The following is a 17,860-nucleotide window of genomic DNA, read 5'->3' as shown; positions in this document are numbered from 1 at the left end:
GCCCAGGCCAGACTTAAGCTGGAATCCTCTTGCTTCAGCCTCCTAAATTCCTGGGATTACAGGCAGATAGTTCGCTTATTGTTGAGTTTTATGAGCTTGTATATTCTGGATATAATCCTTTCAGCCAGGCATGGTGGCACACAACTGTAATCCCAACACTTGGGAGGCTGAGACAGGAGGATGCCACAAGTTTGAGGCCAGCCTGGTGTACACAGTAAGTTCAAGGTCATCCTGAACTACATAGTGACACCTTGTCTCAAAAAACAAAACAACAAATAAAAAAACTCTCTTATATGTGTTTTGTAAATATTTTCCCCCAGTTTGTGGCTTATTTTTTCATTGCCTTAATAGTGTGCTTTGCAAAACTGAATTTTAAAATTTTAATAAAGTCCAATTTATTGACTTTTTCTTTCAGGGGCTGTATTTATCATATTGTATGCAAAAAATTATTGCCAGAGCTGGGGGTGTACTTCAGTGGTAGAGTGTGTGTTTAGCATGCACTAGGCCCTGGGCCCGATGCCCAGCACCACAAAAATCAATAGACACCAAATCTAAGCTCACCTAGATCTCTCCAATGTTATCTTATAGAAATTTATAGTTTTTCATTTTACATTTAGGTCTGTGGTCAATTTTTGAATTACTTTTCGTGAAAGGCATAAAGTTTATGTGTAGATTAATATTTTCACATATGGACATCCAATTGTTACACCACAATTTAAATTAAAAAAAAAAATACAGTCTTCCTCCGTGACATTACCTGTGCTCCTTTGTCAAAGGCAGTTGGTGGTGCTTGCATGGGTTGGTTTTGGGTTCTTGGTCCTGTTCTCTTGGCCTGTTGGTCTGTCCTCTGCCAGCGCCAGAGTTGCTACGGCTGCAGCAACTGGGTATTCTGGGCGTTTGATTTTTCTCATGTACTTTGGAATCAGTTTGTCAATATCCACAAGTAATTTGCTAGATTTTGACTGGGACTGTATTGAATCTACAGATCAAGTTGGGGAGAACTGATATTGTGACAATATTGTGTTCCTACTGATAAAAATGGACTATCTCTCCACTTATTTATATCTTTGATTTATTTCATCAGAGGTTTGTAGTTGTTCTCATGTAGATCCTGTACATATTTGTAGATTTATACCTAAGTATTTCATTTCTTGTGGTGCTAATGTAAGTGGTATTGTGTATTAAATGTTAATTTACCCTTGTCTATTCCTAGTAAATAGGAAGCAAGTGACTATCATAAATTAACCGTGTATCCTGGACTGTTGCCATAATTCTCGATTAGTTCCAGGACTTTTATTGTTAATTCTTTGGGGTTTCCTACATAGTCACGCCATCTACAAATAAGACAATTCTATTTTTTTCTTCCCAATTGCACATATTTTATTCTTCTTGTCTTATTTTGTTAGCCTGGATTTCTAGTACAATACTGAGGAGGAGTAGGGAGAGAAGAGTGTCTTGCTCCTGATTGCGGAGGAAGATATCTAGTCTCTCCCCATTGTCTGATGTTAGCTGAGCATTTTTGATGATCTTTATCAAGTTAAGGAAATTCTCCTTCATTCCCAGGTTTTGAGTTTTAATCACGAATGGGTATTGGATTTTGTCAAATGTTTCTCCTGCAACAAATGATAAGTTTATGTGGTTTTTTCATTCTTAACCTGTTGATGATGAGATGGACGACATTACATTAATAGCTTTCCAATGCTGAACCAGCCTTATATCCCTGGAATAAACCTCACTTGGCTGTGATGTAGAATTCTTATACACTGCTATAATTGATTTGCTAATATTTTGTTGAGGAGTTTTGCATCTACATTCATGAGAGATATTGGTCTGTAGTTTCCCCTTTTTTTTCTTGTGTCTTTATCTGGTTTTGGTTTTATCAGGGGAATACTGCCTCTGAATGAATTAAAAAGTGTTCTCTTTGCTATTTTCTGGAAGAAATTATAGAGAATTGGTATATTCCTTAAGTGTTTGGTAGAATTTACCAGTGGAGCGCTGGTGGTGTAGCTCAGTGGTACAGTGCTTGCCTAGCATGTGCAAGGCCCCAGGTTCAACATGGAAAATTAATTAATTATTTAAATCTAATTAGATATAGGCTTGGTCAGTTTGTTTCTCCTTGTATGAGTTGGATAGTTTGTGTCTTTCAATAAATCAGTCCGTTTCATGTAAGTTATCAAATGTGTGGACCTGTAATTGTTCGTAATATTCTTTTATCATCCCTTTCATGCCCTTGGGGTAAGCAGCGAGGGCTCCTCTTACTGAGTAATGTCTGCTTTCCGTTTGTGATAAGCCTGGCCAGTGGTTTATCAATTCATTGAAAAAGTTTTTTCAAAGAACAAGGTTTTAGTTTTATTGATTTTCCCCTAGTTTTTGTTATTTCTTCTGCTTGCTTTAGTACTTTCATTGCTTTACTTTTCTGTAGTTTCCAAAAGTAGACATCCAGATTACTAATTCAGGTCTTTTCACTTACACCGTGTGCATCTAATGCTACAGATTTCCCTCTTGGCACTGTTTCCTTGGCATTCCATGAATTTTGTAAGTTGTGTTTTCATTTTCATTTACTTCAGATTGCTGTAAACTTCTCTTGGGGCTTTTTGACGTATTCCTGAGAGGCCTTGGGTTGAGCCATGTACACCATCCTGCCTGCAAAAACACGAGGCGTGGGACCAGGTAAAGCAGTGTGCTGTGTCCAAGTGAAGTTCACCCCAAGACCTCACGATGGCAGCTGTGCCCATGGGTCATAAATTTGGATGTGGCTTCCATGCCTCTGATCGGGGGTGGGCCTGTCTTCTGCTACTTGTAACTAAATACTGCCATCAATCCCTTAGGTCCTACTGTTGGATCCCCAGGGAAACAGAGTTGTCCTAGGCCAGAGTTGTCTCCTGGCTCCAGGCTCCTTGGCAGAGGACACTGGTCAGCCCCACCCAGCAGGTTGTGGGCCAGCATAAAATGCTAGGTCAGCCTGGAGAGACAGCAGACATGCTGAGGCCCCAGTTAACCAGGAGCACATATATGGTGTGTGGGTAAATGCATCTCAGGCCCTTAGAAAAGGTCGCTCATGTCTCGTGTGAAATGCCATCGATGGCTGGGACTTGACTCACCATGCACACTGCCGTTTGGCCCATAGTGTTCCCTCTGGGACTTGGTGCTGCATCTGCATCTCCCTGGCTCCAGTCGTGCGAATGTTCTTCTGAGCATCCTCTGCGGGGATAAAGGAAGGTTTATAGATAGCGGGCTCCTTGCCTAGGAGAGCAGACACGTGCCCAGCACCAGGCCGGGTGTGCACGAGTCACAAACCACGGTCGGGCACGGCCTGTGCACCCTTCTGCTGGGGCCTCTGTGAGGAAAATTTCCTCACTACCTTGCCCATATTCTTCTGTGCTCCATAATTATGTAGTCCATTAAAGCTGTTTACTGTGCAAAACATTCAGGGGCGTTCAGCCTCTTGGACAGGAAAGCCTGCGGAAACGGGAGCCAGACCAGTGACCACAGACTCAAAGACCATCGCAAGAACAGCAGGCCTTAGCTTCTTCATTCCTCTAGCGCCTTACAAACCTTACTCTCCTCTTAGGTCTTTGTCTTAGATAAAGCCTGTCCTTAATGCAAGTTTTTCTTTCTCTCTCCTTTCATTTCTTACAGCCTCTACTAGAGGAGCTCAGGTAGTTCCCGCCCCAGGGCCTTTAAGGGGCTGTCCCCGGGCCAGAAGGCTCGGCCGGGCTCTGGCCCCATCCAACGCTCTTTCGAGGCACCAGCGCGCGTCCGGGCCCTCAGTAACCTGGAGACAACCCGGGTCAAAAATCTGTGTGTTCGTATCAAGCGCCGTGAGGGTAAGCCCTGGACCAAGGGCTGGGACGCGCCCAGCGACAGTGAGGTCAAAACGAAAACCAGCGGCCCCTGCCCCCAGCTGCAGGGAGCCGGAGCTCCGAGCGCCCACCAGCGCGAGACCCGCGGCCCCCACTGGGCGAAGTCGAGAGCCCGCGCGCCTGCGGGGTCGAACGAAGGGGCGGCTCGCGCCAGGGGCCCGCCCTTACGGGTGCCGTTTGCGCCGGCGGCCACCAGGTGGCGGCGCAGGTCCGCGCGTGGCCGGTCCTGGGCTCTCGGGCGCCATCCGAGGCTCGCGAGATGTGCAGAGAAGTGGAGTAGGGGTCCCAATGGCCGCCAAGAGCTGGGCGAGCGTCATCCGGAGGGTTCAGGGCGTGGGCTGGGACAGTCGGGGGCGGGGGACACTGGGACAGGGCAACTGGCGGCAACCCAGCCCACTCTGCCCTTGGCGCCCGCTTTTCCCCAAGTGACCGAGTGACTGCTGAGTGACGGGCTGGCGTGGGGCGGGGTGGAGGGCGGAGCCTGGCCGGGAAGGGGCTGGGATGACCGGGAAAGGACGGGCCCTGGGCGGAAGGGGCGGGCGCAGCGGGGAATCCGAGCCCTGAGCGCGCGACCTTGGGACACGAAGTGGTCTCGGCCCCGACCCCTGCGAAACATGGGCCACACCTGGCTTTAAGGGGCGCGGAGACCTGTTGACCTTGCCAGGCTCCGTCCTGCAGAGACCTCAGCTCAGCAGTTCTCACTATTTTAGAGAGAAATTTGCAGGTTCCTTGAGGTCCAAGGTCACGACGCCAGGGGCCCCAGCCCGGGCTCTTGCCTTTCCCAGCCCGTGCGAGCACCCAGAGTCGGGTCTGTTGAATAACCGGCCGCCAATTTCCGCAGTCTTATCTGGTGGAGGCTTCAAGATCCACTCGTGGCCAGTGAGCGGGGAGGTTGGAGTTTTTATTCCATGCTTAGCTACTATTACCTCTAATTCTGAAGTCACACATAAATAACACTGTGCACAGTGAAACAGGCGCAGAGGTTACAGAGCAGCTAGCAAAGGAGCTGTGAGAAGTCACCCCAGGTGGTCAGATAAGAGGTCCCGGCAACCCAGTTTGAGTCCAGCCTGGACAATTTAGGTGATTTAGCAAGACCCTGCCTCAAAATAGAAAATAAAGGATCTGGGGTGTTGTTCAGTACGAAGGCGCTGGGTTCAGTTCCCAGAACCAGAAAAAAAAGATTACAGAGGCAGAGCATCTTCAAGGCACAGGGCTTGTTGAGGGCTGGTGTGCGTTTGAAGTGGGGGTGTGTGTGCATGGCAGATGGTCTGGGGGGAGAGGATGGAGCTAAGTTGAAGTGGGGGACGGTGAGCCCAAGTTTGTTACCTGTTGGCCTTGTGACTGTTCCCCAAGTAGTGTGATGAGATGACAGGTTGTTGAGTGTCACCACACCCAGTGCTGTCTGTCATGTGTACACATGGCCCTGGTTTAATTTGGCTGGTGGTTTCTGTTGGCACAATTAATTTATTCATTAATTTGTTCCTTGTGACTGTGCTGTGCATCCGGGAGCTGTTTCTTTGGTAAGTTTGTTGTGTCCCACATCTGGTGCACATCTTTTGGCACAGATGCATTGCCAAGTCAATTTGCACTCAAAATGGAGCAAACTGATGTTGTATAAAATGGACTCACTCAGGGTAAAGTGCAGCCTGAAAGCTACTATTCTGTACATCAGGGTGTTGCTCACATTGGAATATCCTGCTCTACACACTGGCCTTTCATGACAGGTGTCCTGGCCTGGCCAGACCCTGCAGGAGCCATGCCCTTGGCTCCTGCTTTCTGCATCTGACCAGTGGCCTTCGGAGGCTTCGAGAGGCTGGCTTGCTGTTCGAGTGGGGTCTCAGAGCTTGGAGCAAGGGGTCTCGTCACTCTTGAAGGAGGCAAGGATAGGCTGTCTCAGAATATGCAGAGCTGGCATGGTGATTATACAAGCCTGATGTCTCAGGGGCTGTAACTTCAAAGGGCCATTTGGCCGGAAGGCTTCTCTGGGGATGGTTGTCCTCATGTGCCACAGCCAGAGAAGAGCAGCAGACCGGAATGAGCAAACTGAGTTTGACCTTATCTCCCGCCAGCTGCCACACCCCAGGTCCTAGTGGTGGCATCACTAGGATTTGCCCCCTCTCTCCTGCACACACTCCCTGTTGTTTGTCTAACTGATGTGCAAGCATCATGCTTCCGTCATTTCCTCAAATGTCCCATTCTTGTAGAAGTGCCACATATAGTCATATTTACCAAAACTTATCCCTTAAGACAAAAATTACAGTAATTAGGTTTCTTCGTCCAGTAGGGTCCCCTGAGCAGCTAAGGGACAGAGTGGACTGTCCCTTCCCACACTTCCCCACTAGAAAAGCCCTAGCACCTCAGTCCCTGCCTTTAACCCAGGCCCTGCTCCTTCTGGTAACCGGTTGACTCTTGTGCTTGGCCTTGCTGAGTTCCTTCCCACACTGGATGCAGCCTAGGCAGCTTGCTCCTTTGCACCAGTCTTTATACACACTCTGCATTGCGTTCAACAATAGCTGCAATTCTAAATGTCCGAATTGGAATTTAAACTCTTCCCCAATATCCAGTATCTGAGGGAGACATTTCAGTGCAAGAAGGGACCCTTCCCCTCTGAGAAACTGAGCTACGTATGGTTGGTTCTTAAGTTCAAGTCCAAAAGAGCTGGGAAGGGGAAATATTCCAAACATGGGAAAAGTAAGAATTTAGTCATGAAAAACAGCTGTGCACTGCAGTTTCTGATTACCGGCTCAAAGCGTGTGGTGCTTGTGATTTCCTGGCTTCCCGAGTGCTGGCCCTGGGCCCGGGTCAGGCAGAGTCCCAGGCTGTTCCCGCTCAGGAGGGCCAGGACCTGTTCCAGCAGTGCACATGGAGCTGGTTCCTGGCTGTGAGACTGAAACAAAACCTGGACCCCTGTCTGCAGCCAAGCCTTTGCCCACGGGAAAAGTGGGTTTCTGTGTGTTGTCAAAAAACCTTCCTCCCTCAAAAAAACACACAAAAAACCTTCCTCAGTGCCTCTGCATCTGCCCCAGCTCAAGGTTGCGACCTCCCACAGCACTTCCGGTGTGACCCCTTTGGCCCTCTAGAGCTGAGCTAACACGCCTAAGCTCCCTTTCCTTTGCAGCGGCTGCAGAGCTGGGCATGGTGACACGTGCCTGCAACCCCAGTGCTGTAGGAGGCTGGGGCAGGAGGACTGAAGTTGGAGCCCAGCCTGGACAACTTAGCAATTTCTCGAGACCCTGTCTCATTAAAGGGGGCACAGAGTTCCTGGGATGAATGTGAATATGACCTTCCTGTTGCCAGGTCTACAACCACGTGATTTAGTAAATAGGCCTCCATACTTTTTAGGAGCCTCCCAGGGAACAATAGGGGTGAAGAAAAGAAAGGCTGTGGTCTGTGCGGATGGTGAACGAGCAGACCGTCCCTCGCTCCCCGTGTCCTGCCCAAGGACTGGCTGCTGCGAGCTGCCCCTCGCTCCATCCCTGTCTAGCTCTGGGGTAGCAGGGCTAGGGCAGAGCCTCTTGCTGTGGAGCCAGGTCAGCATTACTGCAGTTAAGGTCTTCTCTGCCTGCCATGTGCCAAGAACACGAGAAACACCTTGGTGGAAAGGAAGGGTTTATGCAAAGCCAGCTTTGAAGGGTTCAGAGGGGTTGCTGGTTACATCGGCTCTCTGTCTTCCTGTGCACAGGTCTGCAAGGAGTAGGCGAGGAGTGTCTGTGTGTTGCTTCTGGTCACATAGGTGCATGCTTTAAAAAGCTGCATGACACAGCTGGGGATTTAGCTCAATGGTTTCGCCGCCTGCTGCGCAAGTGCAAGGACCCGAGTTTGATCCCTGGTACCAAAGAAAAAAAGTTACATGACAAAAACACCATAAGCAAAATAAGACAACTGACAAATTCAGATAGAATATTCAATGCTAATACACAAAACGTGAGCATCCCTAATGTGCTACTGTAGTTAGGGTTGGTATGTTGTCCACCAGTAGAGAAGTCGGGGTATCTTCTGTTAAAATATTTGGCCCTTTTTCTGCTTTGGTTCTTGACATAGCTTGGGCACACTGAAGTAAGCCAAACCCTTCCATGAACAGCTGAGCTCCTGCCAGGGAAGTGATTATCAGAGTCCTGAGATACCGTCAGGATGGGGGCTGGTACTGTTGCTCAGAAGGTTGGAACACATGGCTCCACCCTACCCCGGGGGGAGGTGAGGGCTGCAGGCGGGGCTGATCAACACAGCCAATGCACTGATCAGTTATACTGTGCAACGAAGCCCCCATAAAACCAAAGGAGGACTGAGCTGGGGGCTCAAGTTCCAACTCCAACTCTGATAGGACCCTTCTTGCCCTTGCCTCTGCCTGCCCTAACAGTCTTCCATCCTTCCAAGTACCTTCGTCAATATACTTGAGCCAGAGAACTAGGTGAGATAAAGGACAGGTGCACTCCTGGGCCCTAGCTCAGGGCCCGTGACCCCTTGAAAGTATAGCATGTGGGCCTCCCTAACCCTCCAGTTGGAATAGTCTTATTGACCTAAAACCAGGGGCACCATTGAAGGGCAGATGCCTTTGCCTTAACATCTCAAAGGATAAACTGGAAAAAATAACTGTTGAGATCACTGCACAGGGACAGGGAACAAACAAAGCACTTCTCAATCTTTTTTTTTTTTGGTACAGGGATTGAACTCAGGACCTTGCACACTTGCAAGGCAGGTGAGGTGCCACTGAGCTAAATCCCCAGCCCACAAACAGCTTCTCATTGAAAGCTTGATTTGTGTTTTCTTTGAGACAGTTAGGGACTTAAAAGCAGCTTTTGCTAAAAGCAGCGACTCTTCCCTTGGGCTTGCAGATCCCCAGTGGGTGACTAAGCAGGATAAAAGCTAGCGTTGCTGGCTTTTATATCTGCCTCCTTTATTACCTTAAAACACTGGGTCAGGTCCCTGCTCAGCTTTGATGGAGGCACTCTAATTATTTAGGGAGTGTCTGTCTAAAACCTGGTAATGCAAGGCTTATTAGCCCTGAATTTGCCATACCTAACTCATCTCCCTTCAAGACTGAGAACACCAAGATAAGAGATTTGCAGGGTGTATTGCTCAGCTTTTTGCCACTGGGACCAAATAATATATTAAAGGAGGAAGGGCTTATTTTTGCTCACTGTTTCAGGGGTCCATGGACAGCTGGATCCAAGGCAGATCTATTATGGTGGAGGGGCCTGGTGGAGCATGGTGGACAGGAAATGGAGCAGCACAGAGAGGAAGGGCCAGGATCAGATATGGTACCTAAGGTCGGACTCTATGCCCCACCCAGACACACTCTGAGGCAGCTCTCAGGCCAAAGTGACAATCCTGCTGAGCTGTCACACAGGGACACCTGATTGCCAGCTTTGACCTCCTGCAGTGAGTGTCTAGATGTCCTGGTCAATGCCCCAAACCTGCAGTCACCTTGGATCCCGGCAGAGCCTCTGTAGAACGGAGGCTGCCCCCAAATGGAGACCGTCATCCCATGGGGACTGGACTTGCCCCTCCAGCCTAAACTAGCCGAGGCACTGATCAGCCAGAGCCTCTCTCACCGTAGGGGCCCATGAAAACTGGCTCTTCCCGTCATCCATGCATGGTCAGCCTGCCCTTCTGCAGCTCAAGCTGGAGTCCTTTTCCTATTCTCCCTTACCTTCCAGTAAAAGCTTCTGCCTATAAGTGCATGCTGTTCCTCAGTTGTGATGTCCATTATTACTGAAACAAGGGACTGTGCTGGCTGGTGACCAGCTGCTGAGTGTAAATGTCCACTGAGATCTATGAGTCAGTTCAGCAAATGACTCCAGGGAGAGGTTGAGGGACTCTAACTTATATCCCATCAGTCAGAAGCTAGAGTGCCAACCTGGGGCTGTAGTTGGCAGCTAAAGTGGGGGTCAGTCTTAGGGATTGAGCCTTCGCTGCGGGGGATCTGATGCCACTTCCAGAAGATCTGAGAATGCCCAGCTGGGCCCACTGCTGGACTGTTCACCTGCCTGTGGGGAACCTACACATTGTAGCATCACAGAAAAATTCTGTCCAGTTGTGATAGCATAATAGCAGAAGTGGAGCTTGTTTTTCTACTTAGTATATGAACAAATCTTTTATTTACAGTGCTACCAGGTTTTATTTATTTGTTTTGCCACACCAGGGGTTAAACCCAGGGCCTCATGCATGTGAGGCAAGCACTCTACCACTCAACTGAACTACACCCCTGGCCCTTTTCATTTTGAGACAGGGTCACATTAAATTGCCCAGGCTGGCTTCGAATTTGTAATCCTCTTGCTTCAGCCTCTACAGTAACTAGAATTACAGGCATGTGCCACCACACCTGGCCTTCTTGTTTCATTGAAAGTCAATGAAAAAACCAACCAGGGAGCTGGTGTGGCCCAGTGGTAATGCATTTGCCTAGCTTGTTCAAGGCCCTGAGTTTGAGCCTCAACACTGAACACACCCAAGGAGAAATAAGATAACCATGTATGCATCTGCTTTAAAAAACATTCATGTGATTCTTTACCACTAACAGTGATTGGCTGGCTAGCAGGAGCCAGATACTACTTAGGGAGGTAGTGATAGAAACATAGACAAGATCACTTCCCTACCTTCCAGCCACCTATAACCACAGAGTGTAGGGATGGACATATGGTGAACCACTTCCCCTTCCTGGAGGAGTTTTGCCTTTGTGCACAGTTTGTGGATTTTATATATAGCCTGTTACAGCCAACCTAATTTTTTAGTCATAAAGAGCAAAATCAGGTGATTTCCAAAATACATTCTCAGAACTTTGATGTTTTTTCTTTTGGTGCTGGGGACTGAACTGAGAGCCTTGTCGTGCTGGGGAGAACGCTCCCTACCACTGAGCCTATCCTGCCTCGCCACTCTGATCTCCTTGTTATGAACTGCCAAGGAAATCTTAAACATCAAGGCACAAAAGGCCAAATGCTGAAGAAAGAACACAGAAGAAAATATGAATAATTTACATTTTGTAGCCTTTTAAAATTGAGATAATGTATTTGGATTTTTATGGAGTGCACTATGACAATGTGTAAGGGTAAAATGAAAAGTAATCAGGGTTTCTGTCTCTTCAAATATTAATTTTTTGTGGTACTAGAGATCAAACTCAGGGACGCTCTGAGCCTGAGCTACACCTCCAGCTCTTTTTATTTTGAGATGGTCTCACTAAGTTACCCTTTCTTCCTTTCTTTTCTTTTCTTTCTTTCTTTTTTTTGAGACAGGGCTTTGCTGTGTATTTCAAGCTGGCCTCGAACTCATGGTGATCCTCTTGCCTTGGCCTCCTGAGTGCTGGGATCACAGGTGTGTGCCACCATGCTTGGCAGTTGCCCAGTTTCAATCCTCCTGCCTCAGCCTTCCAAGTAGCAGGGATTATACCATGGTGCCTGACCAAATGTTAATTGGTTTTATCTGTTGGGAAGTTTGCGTTCTTCTTTTCTAGTCAACAACTTACATTTTAAAAAGTGAAAGTTGCCTTCAGATATGTGGAGGATGTTTAAGTCACTCATCATTACAGAAATGAAAATTAAAAGTGACTTCCAGGAAAATGACAGCGTTGAGCAACAACAGTTCAGCCTCTCAAGATTCAGAGTCCAGACAATGGAAAATAACAACTTGGGGAAGAAAAAAGAGAGAAGTACATCCCCAGGAACCAGGAAGGATCCTATAGAAAAGTGAAAACCTACAGAGAAATTGAAGCAACAGAACACAGCACTGAGAAGGGAAGAGACAGTCTGCACTTTCTGCCCAGTTCCAGGCACATGGGAAAGGGAGAGCAAACCTACAGAGACAGAGTGAAAGCTGGGGACTCAGAGGGGTTTGGTGGAACATGGTGGTGGAACAGACAGCAGGTACTGTGAGCTGCAGAAAGCATGTGGATTCTGCTCCCACATGCATCCTTTGATAGGCAGCAGCTGGTGAGTGACTCCAGCCCAAGCACCCACCATAGCCCTGGAGAGAGGGCTTGGTCAGATGCCATTCAGGGGCAGAGTTTCTTGTTTGAACCTGGGATTCAGAGCATCCACAGATGGCTTCACTTCTGGGCTCCCAGTGTTACATTCCCACAGTGACTGGGTGAGAGACAGCTACGGGAGACAGCTGTGGACAGGGAGCCTTGGTGAGGCTGGAAAGAACCCTGGAGGATTTGAGCTAAAGAACTCAGGCCCACCCCCACAGCCAGAGGCAGGCACAGGAATTGCTCTGGACTGGAAAGTTGTAACATCGCCACCCTCACCCTAATCCTATTGCCTGCTAGTGCCTGACCTAGGGGTCTAATTGCCTTCTTTATCTATCAGCATGAGCAGGAACACATCTTATAACTGTAGATCCCTGAAGAAAACCAGACACTCAAAATCATAGAGAAATTTCTTTGCTTTTTTGACTGTTGCTGTTTTTGTTTTGCTTTTTGTTTATTTTCTTTCCTTTCCACTTTCTTCTTTATCAGTTTATTGGCATTTGTGGAGTTTTCTGTTCTCTTTTTCCATGCTTCTTATCTTTTTCTCTTTTTTCATTATTTTTTCCTCTTTCTCCTTTTAATTTTTTTAAATTTTAACTCCTCATATAATTTTTTCTCTTATCTTCTGCAAGTTTTTTCTGTTAACTTTACCTAACCCTATAAACATCCTCTACTCCCCAATAGGATCCTGTCTCAGTACACTCTCCTCATAACATATAGTTTATTTATTATTTATTTATTTTTTGGTACCAGGGATTGAACTCAGGACCTTGTGGTTGTGAGGAGGCGGCAGAACCACTGAGCTAAATCCCTGGTCCATAACATATAGTTTAGAGTTTCAAATTTTTCCCCTTGCATTTCCCCAATTTGTCTTGGATGATACTACTGTAGCTGATTTGCTTGATTTTACCAGGGTTGCATAATTGTTGCTATTAATGTCTTCTTTGTAAGCCAATACTTAGATTACCTTTGCAATATTAACAATATTACAGTACATTCCCAGAGAACTTGATGTTAGGCACTGGATCCGCCCCTCCCAAATTAATTGAGGTGGTTGGATCTTGGGGCTGAGGACTTCAGTTAGCTATGCCCAAAGTACATTACTGAAAGGTGACTATCCAAGGAGATCTCTATGCTAGAAACAAAGTCTTTACACTATAAGCATTCACAAACAACATAAAACAATGGAAACATGAGAAGACAAGGCAGCAAAATTCTTCTCAAAACTTCCAACTCCCCCAAAGTCAACTCAAGGGTGTTCAAGGGGGAGAATAGCATAAGCCACATGAATTACTCAAAAGAATAACAGAGGAGGATAGAGAACAGATCAAAGAGCTACTCAATGGGATCACAGGAAATATAACTAAACAGATAATAGAGGCAATAACCAAAATGACCCAGGTGCATTCAGAAGACTAATAAAGTGCTAGCTGGGTTAAGATGATCCAGAGCTCATCTCCCTACCCTGCTGTGAGCAGGGCCAGTATCTGGGAGCTGCAGCCACAAGACTCGAAGGTTCAACTCTGTACACCTAGCGAATTCCCTCCAGTAAAGCTGCAAACACATTGAACTGTCCATCCCAGACAATCCAAAAGTGCTTCTGAGAGGAATTCACGGACGTGTTTGTGAGTGCACACCATTGGCACCATCTGCAGGAGTAATTGGGAAGGGAAGCAGAAGTTCTCAGACACAGAAGAGTGTAACAGAGCTGGGCCTGGGGCACAGACCTGTAATTCTAGCACTGAGGGAGGCTGAGGCAGGAGGATTGGAAGTTTGAGTTTTATGTGGGACTTGAACTGTGAGAATAAAAAAATAAAAGAGCTGGGGGCCTAGCTTCTGGTGGAGTGCCGCGTGGTTTGACCCTCAGTAATGCAAAAACCAACCAGCCAAAACACAAGCACCATTTCAAAGCAGCTGGAAGAAATCCTGTTGCAGTGATGCATACTCATGGTCCTGGATACTGAGGAGGCTGAGCCAGGAAGATCGAGACCAGCCTGGGCAACAGTGAGAATCTGTCTTTAAAAAAAAAACAACCCTAAAAAAGTATTTTGAGTATCTCACCACAAAATATGGGAACTATGGTATTTGAGGTGATGAAGCTGCTGGTTGCCCTGATGGGGTCACTATGCCAGGTTCCCAACACATAAACACCATTTGGTACAATGGCATCTGTTCAGGTATGAGGGCCAGTTAGGAACAAAGTGGGGGGTGCTCCACGGCAGAGTCCTTGTCCAGTGTGCACAGAGGATCCATCCCAGCCCCGCCACATAAATAAATGAAATGAACAGTAAAGCAAAACTGAAATAAAAACATTTGAAAAATGAGGAGCCTGCAGGAGCTCCTGATAGAATCTGGGGTGACCTGGTCAGGGCATCGCGAGGTGTGGGAGTCCAGGCCACAGACTGGAGGGTGCCCCCATCCACACTGCCCCAAAGTGAGGCCTTTGTGACCCAGATTCCAGTTGCTGGAAGAGGAGGAGGCAGAAAGTCCCCAGCTGCAAACAGCACAGCAAAGGCGTGGCAGAGAAGACTCACTGACAGCTTTGAGGTTGTTCTGAGACTCAGATGTGTTATTTCCCTGTTGCAGCAGTTGTGCCACCATCATGTTGACGGCTGGCATCTGCATGGGGAGATGCAGCAACTTTCTGTCCCATTCTTGAAATTCTCTGTGTCTTCAATTGTTTTAAAATAAAAATTAGGACAAAAATCAATATTAATGATATTGAAAGAAATAATACAAAATGAGGACTAGGCAAAGTAGTACGGTGGCCAAGAATACAGACCCTACAGCCAGCCTGTGTCTGCTCTCTTGCTCTCTGCTAAGTGACGAGGACAAACTACCTGCACTCTCTAGGCCTCCACTTCTCCCTCTGTCAAACGGGGAACTAGCAGCTCTGAGTGCCAGGGCTGCTCTGAGGGTTATGGTGTTATGGACACTCGCAATGATTAGGACAGTGATTGGGGAATAAAAACCCGGACATACCTGTGACCCTTTGTGTCTGAGGAGAGAGAAAACAAGGCTGTGGCCCAGGGAAGACAGGCTGCCGTGCCAGCAGGTGAATGGTGAGCACCTGGTAAGGGGATGTGTGGGACAAGGGCTCTGTGGCATGGGGGACGGGCAGGCACGAGGGCTCTTTTTGTCTTATGTTTGTATGGATATGTCATTAATATGCATTGTATTGGTCAGCTTCTAATTACTGTAGCAAAATATCAGAGGCAGCTAGCTTTAAAAAGAGAAAAGGTTTATTGGATTCCCAGTCTCGAAGTACCATCTTTGTGGTGGACTGTAGGCTGTTACCTCACGGCATAAGGGGCCATGGCAGCTGGCGGTGAAACAGAGAGGGCAATGACATCTCTAGCCAAGGGCAGAGAGAGGGAGGGCAAGGCTGGCTCAAGCTTGTCTAGCAATCACTGTAAGCACTGACTGCCACCCAGTTCCTGGGTTCTCCCTGTCCCCACCTTGTGGACCAAGCCTCGCTACCGTGGCCCTAGGGGACACTGAGGAGAACCATCTCCCCTGGCCAGACCACAGTCAGCTCTGGAGACCTTGTGGGATTCCTGGAACCCAGCTCTGTCCTACATGATGTTCTCTGACTGTAGTTATGATGGGAAGACATTGTGTACTGTAGGAACAATCAAATTCCCTGGCATTGGGGTGCCACTCTCAACAGGACTTTAGCTGTGGCCACCTTTATGTCGCATCACCTGTGGAGTTGTTTCTTCTGATGCTTTCCTGAAAGCTTTTGGGAGCAACTACAGCCCTGAAGGCTGTGTCTTCAAGAAGGCTTGAGGGAAGGAGTCCAGTGAGCACCAGTTTCTGAGAACCTAAAGGTCTCTTTGGGACAGCACAGGGATCCTGAGACTCTCAAGAAGAAGCTGAAGGATTCACATAGCTTCTGACCAAGGTCAGGCCAAAAGAGAAGTCACTGCCCTGGATGAGAGAAGCATGGGATTTTTTAATTGAAATTGTTGCTGGGTCTATAAAGTTTTGTTTTCCAGAGAAAAGAAGATATTTCCAGAAAGCCTCAGAATTTGCCCCTCCTAAAAACATTCTTGGAGAAGGAACTGAAAAAGCAACAAGAACAACAACAACAAATCCAGGAAACATTTTCAGCCCTATAGCAAGGGGAGCAAATGTCTTTGAAGGCCTCTCCCTTTCTTGGGAACGAACCACCACCTACCAAGGCAGGTTAAGGCAAGAGTGCAGGAATAGGGCCATGCGGGAGAGACTTGCTCCTGGACCTGCCAGGTCCTTTGGTTCAAAGTCCCAGGCTGCCTGGGAGCTGCACGTTGAGTCCCAGACTCTGGGTCCAGGCAGCCCGGTGCTGGCACTGTCCAGTAGCCGAAGTCTGGCCTGAGCTGGCTCTGCTCCCGGGAGCTATGTCCCAGCTGAATGTGCACACTCACTGCTTGGATCCCTAGCAGCTGAGATGTGGCTACTCAGTCACCAAACTGCATCTGCTGTAACTGTGTCCAGACAGACAATGCCTGCAGTGACCATCCTTCCTGACCTCTGCTGTCGGTGTGAACTGCCCATGTGGGTGGCTGGGGTTTCTGATTTGTCTTTGGGCTAAACTGCTGCCCATTCTAGAACTGAGCACTGAAGCCTCTGGAGGGATCCCATGGCCCTGTCCTCCCTCACCTGGCAGCATAACACCCCTGCCTGGTCCCCTGCACCTCCCTGGTTAGGGGAAGCTCCATGGTTTCCTCAGCTGGGAGGATGGGAATCCTAGCTGCTCAGTTAGGAGAATGGGCCCTGGGAAGCCCACACCCATGTAACCAAGAGGCCAGGCTAAGGTCAGCTGCATACCAACCAGTCCTCCTGTGTGCCTGGTGGGGCCCCCTGGCCCAAATCTAGCCCAGGAACCTCATAGGTCCTGCCCATCTGTTCTCTTGGGACTCATTGCTGGGCAAAGCAGACCCTATAGGGTCCTGTGCACCACTTGGGAAAGAACCTGTGTCTTCCCCCTGCCTGTCCTGCCCACCTGCCCAGCAGCACACACTGCGCTAGCCAGGCATAATTCATGTTCATCTCCTGTTCATGCCCATTTCATGGTCCCAGGAAATCCTGGCCAAGCACAAATATGCCCAGAGGTCAGCAGTCAGGACATACAATCTGCCCAGTGCCTCCTCCCACCCCATGCTGCAGACCTCCCCTGGACACTTGCAGAAGCAGATCACAGCTTGTGTGCTGGCCCCACAGGACAGTTTTCTACCCAGTAGGACCTGAGTCCCACCCAGCCACTGCTGACCACACAGGGACCTTGTCTATACCTTGCCTATACCAGCAGAGGGGCACTGATGTGCTCCCTGAGGCCTGGAATGATCCCACTGGCTCTGTTCTAGGTGGGTCCTTGCCAGCCTCCTTCTCACGTTCACATGGGACACTGAGGACAGAACACCCTCTCTCACATCCACTGTCCACGTAGGGACCCCACATTGCCCACCAACCCTAAGAGCTAGGGCTCCTCAAGGCTTAAGGGAGCACGGACTTGGATAGATTTTCTGGAGGTAGATCTGGGACAGAGTAAGTGATGCCAAGAGAACCCTGGCCTGAGGTGCCAGGCAGGTGAACTCCTCAGCAGCCCTGCATAACCATGGTTTCCAGTTGAGTGGAGGTCCCAACTCCACAGTGCCCAAACCTTTGTGGACAGGGACAGCTTCTCCTGCAGGAAGGCCAGGCCTACTGGGGTCCAAGAAATCAGACTTCAGACCTCAGAGTCTGTGCATAGTCAAGGGGACATAAGTCTGACCTCTGCCTTTTGATTTCCCTCAGGCAATGGCTAGCACACTGGCCACACCCACAGAGAGTGGACAATGTCATGAGAACAGAGGAGGCAGTAGCCAAGATGGAGGCAGAGCTTGATGGGCCAGGAAGGCACAGACTTGTCCTGGACTTGCCCCAAGGACACAAAGGCACAGTAGATCTCCAAGGCCAGGAGTGCACACATTCCCACTGGAGTGGAAAGGGTTGGCCTGGAGTCAGGCAATGCTTCTCATAGTGTGCCCTGTGGTCAGGAAAACATCAAAGAGGACTTAAT

At 48.4% G+C, this 17,860-nt stretch overlaps 1 long non-coding RNA gene across 3 annotated transcripts; it reads right to left on the bottom strand.

Annotated features, from left to right (window-relative positions):
- Window positions 1-2,323: 2,323 nt before the first annotated feature.
- On the bottom strand, window positions 2,324-4,005 carry LOC147827949 (uncharacterized). Of its 3 annotated transcripts, none has more exons than XR_015451383.1 (3): window positions 3,935-4,005; window positions 3,102-3,201; window positions 2,324-2,643 (listed from the first exon to the last, which is right to left on the bottom strand). It is a non-coding gene; the product is annotated as an uncharacterized LOC147827949 (long non-coding RNA). The 3 variants fall into 3 exon arrangements; XR_015451385.1 differs by lacking the exon at window positions 3,935-4,005 and adding an exon at window positions 3,776-3,928; XR_015451384.1 differs by lacking the exon at window positions 3,935-4,005 and adding an exon at window positions 3,362-3,769.
- Window positions 4,006-17,860: the final 13,855 nt, after the last annotated feature.

Source organism: Heterocephalus glaber, unplaced genomic scaffold, assembly GCF_053883595.1.
Source record: "Heterocephalus glaber isolate CG9 unplaced genomic scaffold, H.glaber_assembly_v1.0 deba00001428, whole genome shotgun sequence".
Taxonomy (NCBI): Eukaryota; Metazoa; Chordata; class Mammalia; order Rodentia; family Bathyergidae; genus Heterocephalus; species Heterocephalus glaber.
The sequence above is the reverse complement of the archived record's forward strand: the minus strand, read 5'-3'. Positions and strand labels throughout refer to the sequence as shown.